The sequence below is a fragment of the Amblyomma maculatum genome, chromosome 5 (assembly GCF_055883805.1).
Source record: "Amblyomma maculatum isolate TAMU_Amacu chromosome 5, ASM5588380v1, whole genome shotgun sequence".
NCBI lineage: Eukaryota > Metazoa > Arthropoda > Arachnida > Ixodida > Ixodidae > Amblyomma > Amblyomma maculatum.
The window spans coordinates 48,359,071-48,377,502 of record NC_139348.1 but is presented as its reverse complement, the minus strand read 5'-3'; the positions used below and the strand labels follow the sequence as shown (position 1 = coordinate 48,377,502).

Below are 18,432 nucleotides of genomic sequence, written 5' to 3'. Positions count from 1 at the left end.
ACAGGCCGCTCCGCCAGGTTGCGCCTCTGCCGTTGTCATCAGAGCCCAGCAGAAGACCAGACGGCCAGCTGTTCTAATCCCTATAAAATGAAGTCGCTTTCATTTCATAGCAAGCACTGCCTAGCGCAAGGTGGCATACGTGTTGCACAAGGATAGCTCCATGAACATGTATACGAACGAACTGCTTCTGTCAGTTGTTAAAGGTTAAAGTGCGAATCGTTCTCGCCGAGAGCGTATATTTGTGCGCGTGACACGCCAGTAGCAAACTGACCGGCCTCGACGCCAAGTACGATCCCGATGCTATGCAGCGCCGATACGTTGGAACGCTGCAGTGCTCATGTCCGCGGGTGTTTGACAGCGTGCGCGAGTTCGAGAGCTACTACTCCAACCGACATCGTCTCGCGCGCCCAGTGCCTCGAGAGCTACTACTCCAACCGACATCGTCTCGCGCGCCCAGCGCCTCGAGAGCTACTACTCCAACCGACATCGTCTCGCGCGCCCAGTGCCCCGCAGCGCTTCCTTCGGCGCATCTGCTCGAACTACATACACATCGCCGTCTCCGGTATCAATGCGTGGTTGGAGACTGCGTGGGACGCTTCGCAACCCTGTCCGCAGCACGCAGTGGAAGGCGCTGAATGGGTGTACCCTTTGAAATGGAGGCGTGGCGATTGCTGCTTCTTATTTAAGAGTCCCGCTCGTGTAAGAGCTTTCATTTTGCACTGCGTTCATAGTTTACGCGGATACTGCATGTCATTTTTATTTTTGCTCTTGCAGTCTTGAAGTTCAGCTACACGTTTTCTTCAGCATAATTGCTCAAGCTCCCCGACTCATCAAAAACCAAATTTCTAATTCTAATTTCTCCACTGACTTTTATGTCGATGGATTGAAACGAGTTTTTTTTTTTTTCTTTTTTCACTCTGTTGGTTGTGAGAATTTCCCCCTTCATAGTTTTGAATGGCTTTACAGAGTGTGTTTTGGGCAGGATTGATGCTGTGTATCAGGTGGACATGTTCAGTGGTTCCCGAATCTTATTTTCTGCGGTATTCAGATGCATCATCAAGCTAAAAAGTGCAAATGGACGAGCACACAACAGAAAACAACTGCATTGAGCTGCATTCCGACAAAACATTATCCTCATTTGCTTAAGTGCTCAGTGAATTTTTTTAGCAGCCTGGTGAGTGTCGGGCACAGCTGCTAAAAAAATTTACCGAGTACTTCAGCAACACAAGAAAAGACGACAGAAGTCGTCTTTCGTGTTGATTTTTTCGTACTGCCTTTACAAGTATGAATCACCAGCTAGCCTCACTAGCACCATATCTTACCAGGCTGCTTATTAAGATGTATGCAAAAAAAAAAAATTTGAAAGATTTTTTTGGCACCAGAACTTATGGCCACGTTGGTTCATGACTTCTCGCAAAGTTTGTTATCTGGTGTTGTACAAAATTTTTTAGCTCACCCCTGCGTTATAATGCGTAATCAACTGGCCCCTTTCTAAAGTGTTGCTTAACAAAACATGTGAAATTGTACACGGGATGAGAGACCTCATATATCCAGGGACTACACCAGAAGATTGTATTAGTGTGGCTCGGAGAATGCAGATGGGTGAATGGGGATTTTGCTTACCTGTTATGCCTATGTAGCATTGCTTTTCACAAACGTAAAATAGATATAATTAAATTCAGTGCAAGCACTTGGGCTGCATTACCACAAAACATTCTCCTCCTTTTCATAAGTGGTGGGTAAATTGTTTTTAGCAGCCTGGCAAATTTCTGGCATGACACTCTGCTTCTCTTCAACTACACTCTGCTCTCACTCTGCTTCTTTTTCAACTACAAGTGTTTTATGGACTTGCCTTAGTCACTGCATAAAATATTGTAGCTGCAGTAGTGGAACAACATGCGGCTTTTCTGTGCTCTTGTTAAGCAGCAAACTTTTAAATCTAGGGTAGCACTAAGATCTTGATAGCTGAGCTTTTTTTGCGCGTTTTACCTTGAGATTGCCACAGCCTTCTCAAATCACTTTGCTAAATCAAGGTTCTGAAGACATGAGCATAGTCTCTGCTAGGTACTAAACTGTAGCCTCCCCCACAGTCATTGTTCAACAAACGTGGCACAAGCTGTATATAAATACATTGCAGTATAGTGAGCGTTCATAAATGTATACAGGCACTTAATATCAAGTGTATTAAAAAATGGCTTTCTTTAATTCACACACACACCTAGTTTGAAATAGCCTGCATTGGAATATTCACTGCTTTATGGATGACACTGCCTTCACCTGTATTGTTTTGCCACTCTGCAGCCACGATCACCAGTGATGGTGCTGCAGGTCACGGAACTAAAGTTTCACTTATTTTACAAAAGTAAAACTTCAGGGACCCAACAAACATAAAGCATTTCTTCTTTTGACAGCATAAGATAACTTTTTAGCAAATTACATGATAGTATAAGAGCTGACAACAGTGGTGATATCAAATTCAAACACTGCAGACATTCACAAACAAAACAAAATAAAAACCAGGGCAAGTTAAGTAGAAAAAGATTTAGTTGTTTTTGAAAGGCACACAGGGTAGGTAAAAATTGAAAATCATTATAAAGACTATTCCATAGGTTAGTTCGCTAAATTCTAGTGTATTATTCGGGTCTATAAGTAGAAAGAGGAGCCTGGTAGTAGACCTGTTGGTGCGTGGTGACAAAGAGATACAGTTATTAAATTCGAGGTGTTGTAAATGGTTTGGTAAATTAGGGAAGCAGTGTTGTATATGTGACCAGGTTGTATTATTTTGCATATTTAGGTACATTTAATGTGCATGTAATGTAAACGGTGATAACATACCTCGGTGCACGCTGCAAAATATTTGCTGCGTCATGCAGCAAATGTGACGCATGACAGCTATAGGTATAAGCAGGGGTGTGGCCGCCACCTCTAAACCACTTAGGGGGGCACCAAGTTCGCCCCATACCTTACTCTGCCACAATTTTAAAAGTGCAGGGCTATGGCCAGGCAGATGTTTTTTACTGTATTGGTGGCCGAGGACACGTGCTGTTTCGTTCCAAGTCACCTTTTTCTCAGGAGACTCAAAGAGCCATTGTGAGAAGTGCGTCGTCGAATAATTTTTTTCTTCTTCATCCAATACACTGCTTATTTTGTTTCTTAAGCATAGAGTATTTTGTATACATTGCTATTCCATTATATCAGAATAAATGCTGTGTTTTGGCTGTAAGGGTCTTAGATAGAGGGTTGCTGCAGTGAAACTTGCCTCCCCTAATGCACAAACCTGCACATGCTGCAATGGCAGCTATTTTCATCTTCATTGCACCAGCATATATTTATTGTTATTGCGCTTGCATATTCACTTTTGGCACAGAGGTTGGCAGCTTCTCATCATCACTTGCGGCTGGATAATAGGGATATTCTTGTCTACTGCGCCTTTATAATAATCTTTTAAAAGATGATTATAAAGTAGAGATTTCACATATAATTTCTTTTTCTATAGGACATGCCACAGGACACACTTCCTAACAATAGCTCCTTACTTCACTCGCAATAAGTGCTTCAAATTATTCTTTCTTTCCCAGGATTATCACTGAATGGAATAAACTAGACAGTGAGACTGTTTCACTGCCATCTGTAAACTTTTTTTGCTCACACCTCAATCTAACGTTTTGTCTTATCATTACAATCATCTATTTGCGATGACTTGTTTTGTTAGTTTTTTGCCTTTTATTGAACTTTATATTGTTTTTGTTGCTTATGTTACTGTGAATAATGTTGTATTTGTAGTAAGGTTGAAAGTTGGGCGAGTTGAATCTTGTTCATTTTCTTGTTAAAAAAATGCTGTATCTCACCCTGCTAAAGTCCCGCATGGGATTGCAGTATTTATAAATAAGAAATGAGCCGAGCAGATTGAGAAATAGGAATGTAATCACTACTCTCAATTTCCACATTCAAACATCTCATAGGATATGCGGGTATGTGGATTGCATTATTCGGGTTATCTGATACAAATGCAATCAGTACGCTGAGAAAAGAAATAAAATGGATTATAACATAGCGTAAAGAATTTGGCTCAGGTAATAATGGATAAGCCTCTGACCTTGAAACTAAACAAAACTTCTTTCTTGCCCCTAACAGTTGATCGCAGTCGCAGGTGAATATGCAACACGTTGGAGAAGAAAATGACTGCTGTACATACCAAATGCAAAATTTTTACAGCAGCGCACGTCTCCGATGGTTCAATTGCTGTGATAACTGTATAAAGCAACTGCTTACCTGGCTCAGATGCAGGCATTATCAGTAGGTGTTGCTTGTGGAGCCCAAACTCTCCAAAACAAAAAAGAGATAATGCTGAGTTTGATGATCGTCCCTTTATTTTAGTGTGAGAACAGGGCAAATAGATAAAACAGGAGGAGTCTAAAATTTGGCAGCTCAAGCTTTGCCATAAAGATGGAAGGGCCATATCCTTCGAGCCAGACGCACTGCACCTAGGACACTTGGGCACACTCGTATGGATTAATTAAAGTGGGGCTTTACATCTATGCCAGGTGGTTGTTAGTAGCTTAATTACTACTGTATGCTAATTAGCATGTGTGGATTAATAGCGGCACAAATTAAATGTTTAGTAGCAAAGTGCATATATCCAACAGCAGTTAACACTACTACATCATATCCTTAATAAATGTCCCCCCAATATTAGTACAGTAAAAGCTTGTTAATTTGAAATTCACGGGACCGGGAGAACACTTCGAATTATCCGATGTTCGAATTATCGAATGGCCTTGAAGAAACTGATAAGAACCATTTGCATTACGAAAAATTTGCCGTTTTTACTCGCTTAACGAACCCACTTGTATAATGAACCCACACACCCTCGATATTTGCCGAAGAACTGAAAAAAAAAAAAAAACTGTATCAGTCGATCGCGCGTCTCTCCACATCGTGCCGTCGCGGTCCGCAACATATTTTTCGGCTGTGCGCCAAGTTGTTGCGCAGCGGTAACATCACGATGTGTTTACCTTTTCACGTTAGCTCTAGCAAAGGAGAGGGGTGGGGGGGCGAGCGAACTTGGCAGAGTGCCCTTGTTCCGTTGAGAAGCCTCGTTTTCAGTACTTTTGCTTTATCGTGCAATGGGCGATTGGGGCGGGCGCCGTCTACTGCCACTCAATTATTGAAACGCGCGAGAGCCGCTAACGCTTTTGAAGTGAACGATGCTAAAAACCGGTGTCATGATCGTGGCTGACCATGTGCTGTCGTTGACAGCTGATAGGTGCAAGGATGGGCGACTCTCGCAAAACGTACAAAAAAAAAAAGATTTTTCTCGCGTAACCCGTAGCGCCCATCCGAAGTCAGCCTTTCATGGGCGTTGGCGGGGACCGCACCGGCAGTGCTTATCCTTATTTCCAAATTAACGATACTCGAATTAACAAGTTTTTTAGTTAGTTTCGGAGGTTGCACGGAGGATAGAGCAGGCAGCCGCGGCTGCCAATCCCTACCCCCTGCCTGCGTCGATCATGGCACCATTTAGGCTTTACCCACATGGTTTCGTCTTCTGTCCCCGTTTCGGATGTGCGCAGCCTTTATGCCACTCTTTCGCGGAAGTGATTTTTTTTTTTCACATGCTGTGTGCCAAGCCACCCAGACGCGGCGGAGCGTAGTTCGAATTAACGGATTAATGGATAAGGCTGAACCCTTTGAATCAGGCGGCGGCGCCACAAGCCGCCTAGCCGTAAAAAGTAATATAGTTTGGACCTATTCTTGCCTTTCAGCCACCAATCAGCTAACCCTTGTTTGGTTATTTCTACCCTTCTAAAGTCTATTTTTCCTTTATCTTTAAACCCCCATTGCCTTGAAGTATAGGATGGAGCCTTTTACAGGAAATTAATAAGCGTTCAGCCGTTTCCTCTTTTGCCCCTCACACCCTGCACAGCATCTCTATCTCTTGGTACTTGACTCGCTACGTCTTAGTCCGCAGTACTCCTGCCCTAGCCTCAAACAACAATGAGCTGCCCCTAGAATTATCGTAAATGTTTCCTTTGGCTATTTCCTGCTTGAAAGTTCTGTACAATTCCAATGCTGATTTGGTCTCCATCCCTGTTTTCCACAGACCCCTCTCCATTTCTTTAACCTTTTTCTTAATTTATAATTCCTGGCTGGTCCCCCTACTGCTGTCCAAATATTTGCTTGCCAATTTTCTTGTCCGTCTTCTCCACCTTGTGTCAGCATTCTTCATGTAGAGATAGCTGAAGACTTTCCTAGCCCACCTCTTTTCTCCCATTTTTCTCACTCGTTGCTCAAACAGTATATTGCTGCCAGCTTCCCTGCTCTCAAAAGAAGACCATCCCAGGTCACCCTGCACACCCTGGTTTGGCGTATTCCCATGAGCTTGCAAAGCAATTCCTACCCGCACCGCGCTGCTTAATTTCCGACTCTGCTCAGACCTCTGATCTCATACACAAGACTGCATTGGCAAACATTAGACTGGGAACCATCACCCCTTTCCAAATCCCTAGCACCACTTCATACCTATTGTAATTCCACAGTGCCCTGTTTTTTATGACTGCTGCATTTCTGCTTCCCTTAGCTGCCAAATATTTTCATGCTACGTTAGATCTTCAGCTCCATTATTTATCCACACCCCAAGATACTTGTACTTATCCACTACTTCCAGCATCTCCTCCTGTATCCTATGTTTGCCGGCCTCATTATCATTAAAAATCATGACTGCCATATTTTCCTTGCTAAACTGCAGACCTAACTTATCTCCCTCTGTACCGCAGATATCCATCAACTCCTGCAAATCTACCCTGTTGTCAGCCATCAGTACTATATCATCTGCATACATTAGTCCTGGTAATGAGTGTTGGATAAATTCTTGCTTGATTAAGGAAAGGTTGAAGCCGAGTCCACTACCCTCTAGTTTAGCCTCTAATCCTTGCAGCTACAGCATGAACAACAGTGACAGGAGACATCCTTGTCTAAGCACCCTCTTTACCTCTACAGGCTTCGACACCTTTTTTTCCCTTTTCATCAGCACCTGGTTATCCTTATAAATATCTTTTAAAAGATTGGTTACTCCACATTCCACACTTAGCACATCCAGAATATTCCATCAGTCTTCTTGAAGTACGCTGTCATAGGCTGCTTTGATATCCAGAAAAGCTAGCCATAGGGGTCTGTGTTCCTTTACTGCTACCTCAATACACTGTGTCAATGAGAACAGATTGTCCTCTAACCTCCTTTGTTTCCGGAAACCATTCTGCAGCTCTCCCAGCACCCCCTTGCTCTCTACCCATGCCTGCAGTCTGTCCTTTATTATCTGCATCACCACCCTATAGACCACTGATGTTACTGTTATGGGACGGTAGTTGCTTATGTCAGCTTTGCCCCCTTTCCCTTATATATCATGCTCATCATACTTAGTCTCCATTCATCAGGAACCTTGCCATCCACCTCTCAACGTTTCCTTAGAGTTTGGGCCCAATGTCTTTAATAACATAACAGGAATACCATCTGGGCCTGCTGATGTGCTACTTGGTACTCTCTTCTCAGCCCTTTCCCACTCTCTTTGTCCAATTGAAACAATTGCACTAACCGGGCTATCCTCCTCTACTAAGGCACCTGCGACATTTCTTTGTTCTTTAAACTTTTCTGACATCATTACTCGTATATGTTCAATTGCCGTTTCCCCTTCTAGCCGGATGCCTTGATCTGTAACAATAGACCTCTGCTCTAGGCTAGCCTTATTACTAAAGGAATTCAGATGTTTCCAGAACTTCTTAGCTACATTCTTATCCTTTTTGTTCACTTCTGACAGCCACTGGGACCCCTGTCTTCTAATTTTCTGATTGATTAAGTAGGATGCCTCCCTTCTACATTTTGTGTATTCATCCCATTTTCCCTCAACGTCTGCTTCTGCTTCTCTCCTATGCTTAGAATATCTGTGTTCCCTGGAGGCTTCCTGACATTTCTCTATGGCCTTCTTAACCTCCCCATCCCACCAGCTCTTTGGTTTTTGTCTTGTCCTTTTTTTTCCAACTCGCACCCTAGCCAGCTCTAGCTCAAACAGTCCCATTAACTTCGTGTATGTCCACTCTGCTTTATTATCCTCAGAGATTACTGCTTCAATTTGGTTGCTTGCTGTTTCCATTTGCTGATTCGAGTAAAAGATTCCATTTGGCTGGTTATCATGCTTCATTCCTGCTTTAATTTTTATTCCAAAACTCAACTTAATACGCTTGTGATCACTGCCTAGACTCCTGGCACCATGTTCATCTATGTTCATGACCCTTAGCCTATCGTACATCCTGTGTGACATTATCGCGTAATCTATTGCCAAATGCAGACTCCCTACCTCCCACATTATGACCCCTTCACACTTCTCAGTACTGCTACAGACAACTCAGTTGTGTCTTTCACACATATCCAGCAGCATAGTACCTGTCGAGTCTGTTCATCCATCCATATCTTCTATATGAGCATTCATGTCCCCTATCATAATTATCTGACATCTTTTCCTAACTCATTAATGTCACCTGCTATACATTCTACCATTTTTTTGTTTTCCTCTTTGGCGGTTGCTCCTGTCCACAGATATACAAAGCCAAGAAGTGTTTGCTCCCCTGCCACTTTTCCTTTTAGCCATAAATGTTCCTTGCATTCCTGTTTGACTCTTTGCCAATTTGTACTTTTAAGGATGAATGCCCCAATTCCCCCTCCCTTTCCGCTGCCCTCTGTTCTGTTGCAGTATTCCCATGCATAATCAGGATTACAGGGTGGTTGCTCCATGTCCCAAAGATGTGTCTCCACAAATTCATAAATCATTAACTTCTCCTGCTTTAGCATGCTCTTCTATTTCTTCCCATTTTAGTCTATTCCTGCCACCTTGCATGTTAATATACCTAATGTCTGAATTAATTTGGCTCTTGAGCTTATGCCTATTGCTTCTCTTATAACTTCTATGTTTCCCTGATCTATGTTCGTCCTGCTTCTCTTATAACTTCTATGTTTCCCTGATCTATGTTCGTCCTCCTGGTTGCCTTTGTTTACACTGGTGGCTTCAGGGCCCTCAGCCCTCCTAAAAAAGCTGTTGTCTGGCGGCCTATCCTGCCTCCTACCCTCCTACCGGTGGCCCGGATGTGGAGTAGATGCCTTCTCGTGCAAGCAGGTGGAGGCCGGCCTCGTACACATCCTTGTTAATCTCCATTGTGTTGTACCCAAGTCGTCGGCTTGGGCTCCCAGTGACTCGGTTGGCCTCGACTACTCTCCCCTCTGTTCTGCTGGACTGCCCTTCGACTTCCAGGATTGTGCATATAGTCACATGCACTTTCTCAGAGGCCTCCTTTATGTTCTTTACACCTACTTCTAACTGCCTCCCGAGATTCCGGCTCATTCCCTTCAAGACATCATTGAGTCCAGCATGGATGATGACCAGGGTTTCTACATCCTTGTTGTTCCCTACCACCTCCTGGGCTTTGGCCATTGCTTCTACCATACCTTTCCCCGATTGGGCCTCCACTTTCAAATGCCTGTCACCCTTCACTGTTGCTAGGACAGCCTCCTCAAACCTCGCTACATTGGAGCCCCCACCAGCAGAACTCTTCTACGTTCCAGCCTTTCATCTCTACCTTGCGCCAACTGCCGCCCAGTTCGCTCTCGTTGGCCCTCCTGTCGTAGCGGTGTTTCACCCTTGTCGCGCAATTCCGAGCTTGTCGTTAGACCTCCTGGAAACTGCTTTGTTACCTCGCTGTTGCATCGTGGAGCCACCGCCGCATTACTGTTTGTTTTCGCCTCTTGAGACTCACCACCACTGGGTGATTTTCCCTGTCCGCCTCCTTCCCATCTCCTTCATCTTGAGGGGACTTCACGCTGGCCTCATTCCCCACCTGACTTTGCTCTGACCCGGGGTCTCCAGCTGCCTGAGCCATAAGTGCCTTCACCTGACCTTCCAGCTCGGCTCGGTTTTTTTTGTTCTTCCCTGAGCTGAGACCCTATCTCTTCTAGCTGGTCGGTCTTTTCCCCTTCCATCCTTACCAGCTCTACTGCCTGTGCCTCCAGTGCCATTCTTTTCTCCCTCTCAACCTTCAGGTCCCTCCCGAGCTCCTGAATCTTAACGGCCTATTCACCTTCCAGCCTCAGAATGTTCTCCTTAAACCTAACACACAACTTTCACGAGAAACTAGTCTCCCCTGCGTCATCTAAGCTATCAAAACCAGTTTCATCCATGTAGCACCAGCCCCTGCACTCGTCATATTGCACCAGCTCCTCGCATGTCTTCCTTAACTTTGCGACCCATAGGTAGCCCACCCATCTACCTAGGGAAAATCTGTTACCTCCGCTTTGCCTGGTCCTATGATTTGAAATTAGTGCTTTAACTCGTGCAGGAGAATACGCTTTTAATGCTAAACAATAAATATAAAAGTGCACTTAGCTTCGGACGACGTCGCTGGCAAATTCCCTCGGAGTCCCCAGCAGAAACGGGCTTTTTTGTACAGAGACCACTATGGCGCTTGCCCGGACCAAGTAAAATGTTCAAATTATCGAGGTTCGAATTAATGAGCTTTTACTGCAGCATGATTATTATACAGTGGTGCATAAAAAATAAACTGACGATAGCCTACAGTTACGGTAACTTTGAAAAGAATATGAAGGCCTACACCACTAATTATAGCAAGCTAGCAGGAATAGCAGCAGGCGAAACGATGGCAATGTTATCTGTTAGGATAAGCTATGCCAAACTAGTGCTTTCACATGTTCTGCTAGGTTTAGCCACGTTAAACCTTTGCAATATTTTTTTCTTTATGTGAATCTGCTCTTCATAAGCATTACAATTAACTTTACTCATACCTGAAAACTTTATGAAGTGTTCAGAAAGAAAAAATAAACATTGTGGACAAGAAACAAAACCAGACATGCACACATATTGCAGACTTGAACTCCTTTAATCGAAAATGATCTGGGACGCACTGTTTGTACACATTAATCACCTAGAAAGCTTATTGCAGTTGCTGAATAACATGAAAAAAATTTTCCCAGCTAATGTACACCAGTGCTGGCACAAAGAGCATTTGAAAAACTACATTCACGATGAAAAACATTAAAAACTGAATATCCTTGAACATGCAAATTGTGTTTTCGTCCCTTGTGTTTATAGGTTAAGCCCGGTTTCACCATCACTTACACTCCCGTTTATTTTTTTCTTACCATTGTGTTAATTTAGCTTCTGCCTTATCATATCATCTTCAGTCTTTTGCCCTCCTTGTTTCTTCACTTTTACCCTATTTTTTTTTATGACATTTTCGTTCACTTGTCTAATTTTCTTTTTTCACGCACATTGAAAGCTCTTTTCAGCATGCTAAATTATTTTTTGATGAGAAAGATATTACCATGTAAACAAAGTGGGTGGTTGCACTGCAGGTTATGAATAGCTGTTTGTTATTTGCTCGAAAATAATTTGAGGGCAACACACAATGGCATATAAGGAAACAAGCTAAGCAACCAAAAGTTAGCCAGAACCTGCCCGACTGCTGTGCAGAGCAAGTACAATTAGAGATATACTGGATAATCTTGGTCCTCAAAACCTTCAACTTGACTGTGGGTGCTGAAAGAATTGTGTGATTGTCATTTCCTCGCAGGTGCCCAGCTGGCTTTGCCTACTTCCCACCACTGCCTCTGCAAGAGAAGCCCATAGCAAGGGCTTTATGGTGGTGTGCTACAGAATATCTGCTTTGGATGTGGCTCCAGTGTGGCTTGGCACCAGTAGAGGCTTGCATCTCCCCAGAAATTGCAAGACATTAACATGACGGACATTACAGAGGCAATGGACATTCAAAAGTTGCAGAATGCCCGATTCTACACAGAGCAATGCTGCCTGCTTTAGTGTTAAACTTTCAAGAGTTGCTGCTGACAGTTACATCAAGCACGTTACAGGCTTCAAAGCATTCATTCAGCATATGTGGTGCATGGTTTGAGCTGTTCTTTTTTCTATCCATTTGTTGTCCTCGACTGAAACTTGGCCACTATACTCCTGAACAATACATTTTTTAGAAACGGCAAGTTATTTTATAAAAAGTTTTACACAGTTTGGCCATTTGCTTTACTTCAAAATTCAAAGGGTTAATGTTACAAATATTCATAGGCTCAAATAATAGATAGGCTGTAAAAAACTGCCGAAAACCATTTGGATCAGAGTCATTTATAATATCCAATGAAAGCCTGAAACTTGGTTGTCTACATTTAACATGATAACTAAGTGACGACCTGCCGTTGTAAATGAAAAGAGGAAAAACAAAATTCAGTTAAGCACCCAAGCTTACGTGCCACCTTTTTGAGCTGAGCTCGCTGCTCGATTTCCGACACTGCTCTCTACGCATGGTACTTTTTTCTCCACTAAAGTTGAAAGTTACTTTGGGCATTACATATGCCAAAATCAATTGTAGTCAGTAAAACAGGAAAAACAGTATGCTTGGGGCTGGCAAACATCTTTTCCTTCCTTTTGTATATATAATTAAATAACCACTACAACAGCAACATAGAATGACGGAGTAACGATTAACTTAGCATATTTCAAGGTGGACTCCAATGACATTCAAACTGGATCAGCGAAAATGAAATGGGCAATTAGAAAAACATTTGTTCATGTTTCATTCCTTGTATTAGAGCAAAAAGTCTGGGCCCAGGCCCATGTTGTGTAGAGGAGGCGCAGGCCATGCATTGGCTGTCATGAAAAGAACGTAAAAATGAAAACTCACAGTGACTCAGCGAAGAGCAAGTTCCTCGGTGGTTTTTCAGCAAAGTTGAGTGAAGAAACATTACTGTGGAATCAAATGCATGAAAGCCTACAAGGAAATATGAATAGACGATAAGAACCGTATCTTTTCTTTTTCTTTCGCCACCAAGCTTCCCATCTTGAGCAAAAAAATGTTTGCCCAGTGAAGGCACCTGCTGAGCCCACATCTTTGCGCCGTTTTACCTTGCATAGTGTAACAAGTTCGAGTTATTCAATGCGTACGTGCAGAGCCGCACGCGCACGGATGAGCGGGAGCAATGCGAGCGCAGCTCACTAATTCCGCACAAATTGGTGAAATCAGAATGTGCAATCAATAACTAACGGGAAGTGAGCTTTGGAGAGAACATCCCCTCCGAAACCTCTTCCATGGTAAAGCGGTATTCACACGAGAACATCACATCTTCGAGAGGCTGCTGGGCATCGCAGGTTCTGGATTTTCGCTGCCGTCTCCGGACAGGGCCGGCCGGCACAAACGCTCCCCAAAGGAAGGGAAGAAGCGCGCGGCGAGTAGTGAGCAGATAAGATCCCACCCGGCCCTTTTGTATTGGACCCCTCTTTTCTGCGGACCCCTTCTTTTTTGGACAAGTTTGTTTATTTTATTTTGTGTGTTTTTTATCACTGAACTTGTTTCCCTGTCTGGCAAAGAAACGTTGTGGGTCAAAAACGGCTGTCGTGTGTACTTCGTACCGCTGCGTGCGGCGACGTATCTCTTCGGCAACTCTTCATCGTCCGTGTGAATGTGCGAGTTCGGGAGCGGGACGAGTTGCCCATCTCGTGGCGTTGTGCGCCTCCTTTCCACATCCATCTTCATCGAAATCCCCCGTGTGATACCGCTTAAGCACGCGAACAAAAAAAAAAATTAGAGGGTCTCTTAGATGTCTCAAAGGCCGCTGTACGTTCGCTTTTTGTTCGATTCTGCAAGCCTGCGGCCCGCTCGTTTTCTGTCCACTTGAGGATGTGGTGCAGATGGGGTGGTTGGGGTAGGTACACTTTAAGGTAGGGTGCCTCAATGCGCGAACATTGAGGCACCCTAGTTTGGGGTGTTTGCGATCAGTTTGCCGAACCTGCAAAAACATCCTACCCAATGAGATGGGCCTTGGTGTGACAATCTGACAATGCTGTCGGGGAAGGCTTCCAGTTGCAGGCAGTGCCTGGCGCTTCAAATGGCCATGAAATGGATCGAACTGGAGACCGTGCACCGAAAGCAGGGAGAATATCGCGTGCCCATTAGCAAGCTGGCGACTGTAGTCGAGACGCTACTGGATACCGAACACGACATGAAGAGTGCCATCTCTAAGTTCAGCCAGTACCTTGGCCTGGCCGACATCAAAACCTACACGCTCAAGGCGTTGGGCAGGATAGCGCGGACATGGAGAGTAAGCGACCTAAATCTTCAAGAATCTGCGGAAACGAAAGTCGATGGGGAAGAACCAACGCAGCCAAAATACCGGAACTGACCGATCACTACTTGACGAACGTATATCACATGCTCCTCAGCTTCGACATGGCGGCGGAACCGCCCAATGCCGGAGAGCCTATTGCCGTGTTGGGAGGTGAGAGCACACGATATGTTATTGACCGTGAACAAGAGGTGAAGCGCCTGTCGACCGTGTGGATCACTTTCTTGCGCCAGAAGTTGCCCGTCCGGCTGTACCGTGAGCTGCTGATCATGCTGCCAGAAAAAGTGGTCCCATACCTGCACAACCCTCTTCTAGTTACAGACTTCTTTATAGAGTTGTACAACCGCGATGGTTCCCACAGCCTCATGGCCCTAAACGGGCTCTTCGTGCTTATTCACCGGTTTCATTTGAACTATCCGAACTTCTACGAAAAGCTGTACGCTCTTCTGGAATCCGAGCGTCTTCTACGAAAAATACCGGGCCCGTTTCTTCTTCCTGACCCACCTTCCTGCCTACCTGGTCACTTCCTTTGCCAAAAAGTTGACGCGCATGGCTCTTTCGGTGCCCCCCTATGTCCTTCTGTACATAATACCTTTCATTGGCAATCTCCTGATCAGACATCACAGCCTGATCACAATGATCGACCCATCTGACCAGGATGCTTCCATTGACCCTTTTAATGTTGAGCATAGGAAACCAAGCAAGTTGCAGGCTGCAGATAACTCTCTGTGGGACCTGAAGACTCTGCAGAGTCACTGGCACCTGACAGTAGCCAAGAAGACCAAGTTCATTGATGGCAACCTGCCTGACATGGAGTGGGACTTTTCAGAGCGACTCGAGGAGGGCTACACAGAGATCATGAAGCGTGCTAAGGCAGCCAAGCATAAATTGGCACCGACAAAATTCCACGAGGTGGAGGGACTTTTGAAGCAGAAAGAGGAGCTGCTGAGTGAACTGTGGACTTTGGAGTGATTAGTCTTGAATCTTCTCAACTTTCACCTTAACGCTGTTGTTAATAAACAGCGGAAATTAATAAACAGTGGCTAGGTCATCATGGTTCCCTACCAACGTGATTTGGCTTCTTTCTCCTCTCCATCCTTGCTTCAACATATGACAGTGCTTATGGGTTATGACACCTTTGGAAAAGCTCTGTGATCTTGTTTAGTTTTGAACATAAAGAGATGGTGAGAAATATATGCATAGCTGAGCAATTAAAGGCACAGTGCAAGAACTTATCCCTGCCATCTAGAAGAAAATAAATATGTACGTGGGTAAGAGCACACCTTCCAGCAATTGGCAACATTGCTTTGGCACAGTATGCTAACACGCTGCTTCGGACACGTAGGGCAAGCAAACATTTACGCCAAGTAAACCATGTCATTTTCCTAGAAAGATTTGCTGCATTTTAGGCTGCATTCTAAGATGTTTCAGAGCAAAAATTGCCATTCAAACTTGTCAATACAATTTCGCTCATACTTTTCTGTATTTCAGCATACAAAACGAGCACTATTTCCTGCTCCGCAGACATGCAAGTAACATCATAATTTAGATATCTGAACCGAAAACCTCCGATAAAAAGCTTTCAAACTAGTTGCAAGACTGAACAAGAAGTTGCTGCACTCTGCTCTTGACTGAACAGAAGTAATTCGATCATACCTGTCTAGAATGCACGAGTGATTTGCATTGAAGCAAATAAAGCCAAATCATAGCGGAGCTGCTTTGATGGGGGCAATGTGGTTGTATCTGTGCAGTTTGCATGAGCCTGGGGCTGCACTCGGGTGTAAGTGTTATCACCTAGTGATTGCACTTTATTTTTACCACACAGCATCCCTCGAGCACTCTAGACAAATGTGATAGACTCTGTGGTTAGGAAATGGCTGGGCCAATTACTGCGGCTTTCAACATAGAAATACACAGCTGCAATTTCAAACCAAGGCTCAACTGTAGCCTCCAAATCGCATGTATGTCTGTTTGAAATAGTTTGGCACATAGTTCGTCACGTGCACCTATTTCTGACGGACAGTGCGCCATGGTATTAAACTGGCTGCGACTGTGCTATATGTGAACCCAAATCTTCATCCACGCTTAACATCTTGTACAGATTTCAGGAAATGACCATCTTGAAACCTTTGGAAGTAGCTGTGCAAAAACATGCCAAAGGCAGTAAAATGTTTCAAGCCTTTCCCAGCCTTCATCAAATTTGTACGTTACTCACTACCAAATTGTCTTCATAGAACCATTTGACCACCTTGTCATAACTGGGATATACAGTGCACAGTCCTAATATTGCCTTCAATTTCTGCATGCAAAGGACCTCGCACAATTAGATGCTGTCTAGCAGGCACATGACAGGATTGCAAGACGGGTCGATGGTAATTTGTTAAAGAGACGCTGGGGGAAGTAAGCAGATTCCAAGGAGAGAAGGGGGGGAGGGGGGGGGGAGAGAAGCGACCCTTTTTTTTAGATATGTGACAGCTGTCTGGGACTTATTTCCATGCACTCATGCCCTGGAGCCAATTACAAAAGTGGGGGTGATACACAACACTAGGAGCAGCTTCTTTGAACTTCGATGGTAAAACATTGCAGCGATACAGCAAATGGTTGCATTCCTTGAAGGGGAATGAAGGAATTGACGAACTGGTTCATCCTGTTCATTTCTGTCCCTAAGAGGAGGTCAATGTGATGTGTCCACTGCCTGAACAACCTTGTGACAAGAAAATATAGTGTGCCTTTTTTGGCAGGAGTGTGTTTATGAACAGTGCTTTCCTAGCCAAACGTCTGCACTGTGTGGCAGGTTAGCTGTAGGAGATGGTAAAGCTGTTGGCAGTGAAGGTTGTGTGGTTATGTACTATAGTGCACTTATCAGCTAATATAAAAGCTCATAACTAGTACCACCATAACCTGACAGCAAATATGTAGGCACCATCTGTCATGAGCGAATGGAGGCCATCAGTGTCCTGGCTGATATGGCCTTAGCTTTCCAGCTAGACACAGCAGTTTGTGCCAACCAATTAGTTTCAATCAAATCAACTGCAATCATGCTACATCATGCGTTTTCTAAAATTCCCATTGCAGAACAATACCACATGATGTGCGCCCATACACTTTCACAGCATATCAAGTACAGCCTCCAGACACAAAAGGGTTTAAGGTGAAGAACCAATCGCATTTTCCCAGCTGATAATCAATGAGAAATGTGCAGACATAAAATTCTTCATTTTTGTAATCTTGGTACACGAGACCCGGAGGACGCAAGTCTGAGAATTTTCACCAAGGTCTCCTTTGGTGGAATGTAAAGAGGCCGGTAAATAGTTACATTAGCACAAATGGCAGTGGAGGTAAAGCGGCTAAGAGCAGATGACACAGCTTCTTGTCTCCTGCTATTGTCACATCAACCGTCTTCGTTTCAATCTCAGCTTGGCTTGGCTTGCAGATAAGCTCTCCTGCGGCTGGGCAAAGAGCACGACTTCGGTACACCCAAACCCTAAAAGTGACACTAGCAAGAATTGGCCATTATCAACCCCTGGTAGCCTAATGTTCAAAGGCCAACAGCAGATGACAATGGCATCAAGGAACTGCACTGAAAGGTGCCAGGTGTGTCTGCTCTGTTTCCAGCTTGGTACGGCTTGGCTTGTGGATATCCAGCCATTATGTGGCTGGGCTACGAGACTTCAAGAGGTTTTGCGTCTCCGCCTCCAACTGTTCCTTGAAGTCACACCGCATTCTCTCGAGTACCTGCAATGACCAAGTGAGAAAGGCCGTAAGGTCAATAAATATACACGACCCACCTCCTTAAATTGAAACCTTTGATTCAAATGCAAAAAAGAAACACTCCTTTCTTCATTACAGATCTACTAGGCGCCCTCTTACAACTTTGCTAGTTGACTGATTCATGAACTTCTGAATTCTAGCATCTCCTTTTCTTTTTTCAAAAGCAGATGCCTATAGCCATAGTCCTTGCAGTCACTAGAAATTAGGCTTAGCAGAAAGTTTAGAATTCCAAATGTAAATGTTTTAGAAAATTTATGTGATGCAACATATAGTTGTACTTATTTGATTCCATTAGCCCCAATGCTGAAGGGGAACCGCCACAGACAGTGCATGCATGACATTGGAGTGCTGAAGAGCCCTGTTGTATGTGTTTCTCCACATTCCTTGTTTATCGCTTTCAAAAAGTGGCCTTATTTCACTTTTGTTTTCTGTGTGAGATGCGAACAGGGTACTCTGGAACAGTCACAATCATCACAT

At 44.2% G+C, this 18,432-nt stretch overlaps 2 pseudogenes across 1 annotated transcript; one reads left to right on the top strand and one right to left on the bottom strand.

Moving 5' to 3' along the window:
• The first annotated feature begins 5 nt into the window (after positions 1-5).
• LOC146188267 (nucleolar complex protein 4 homolog B-like) lies at positions 6-16,086 on the top strand (annotated as a pseudogene). Its single transcript, XR_014707506.1, has 2 exons — positions 6-699; positions 11,631-16,086. The product of XR_014707506.1 is annotated as a nucleolar complex protein 4 homolog B-like (transcript).
• Positions 5,813-6,946, bottom strand: LOC146188268 (uncharacterized; annotated as a pseudogene).
• Positions 16,087-18,432: the final 2,346 nt, after the last annotated feature.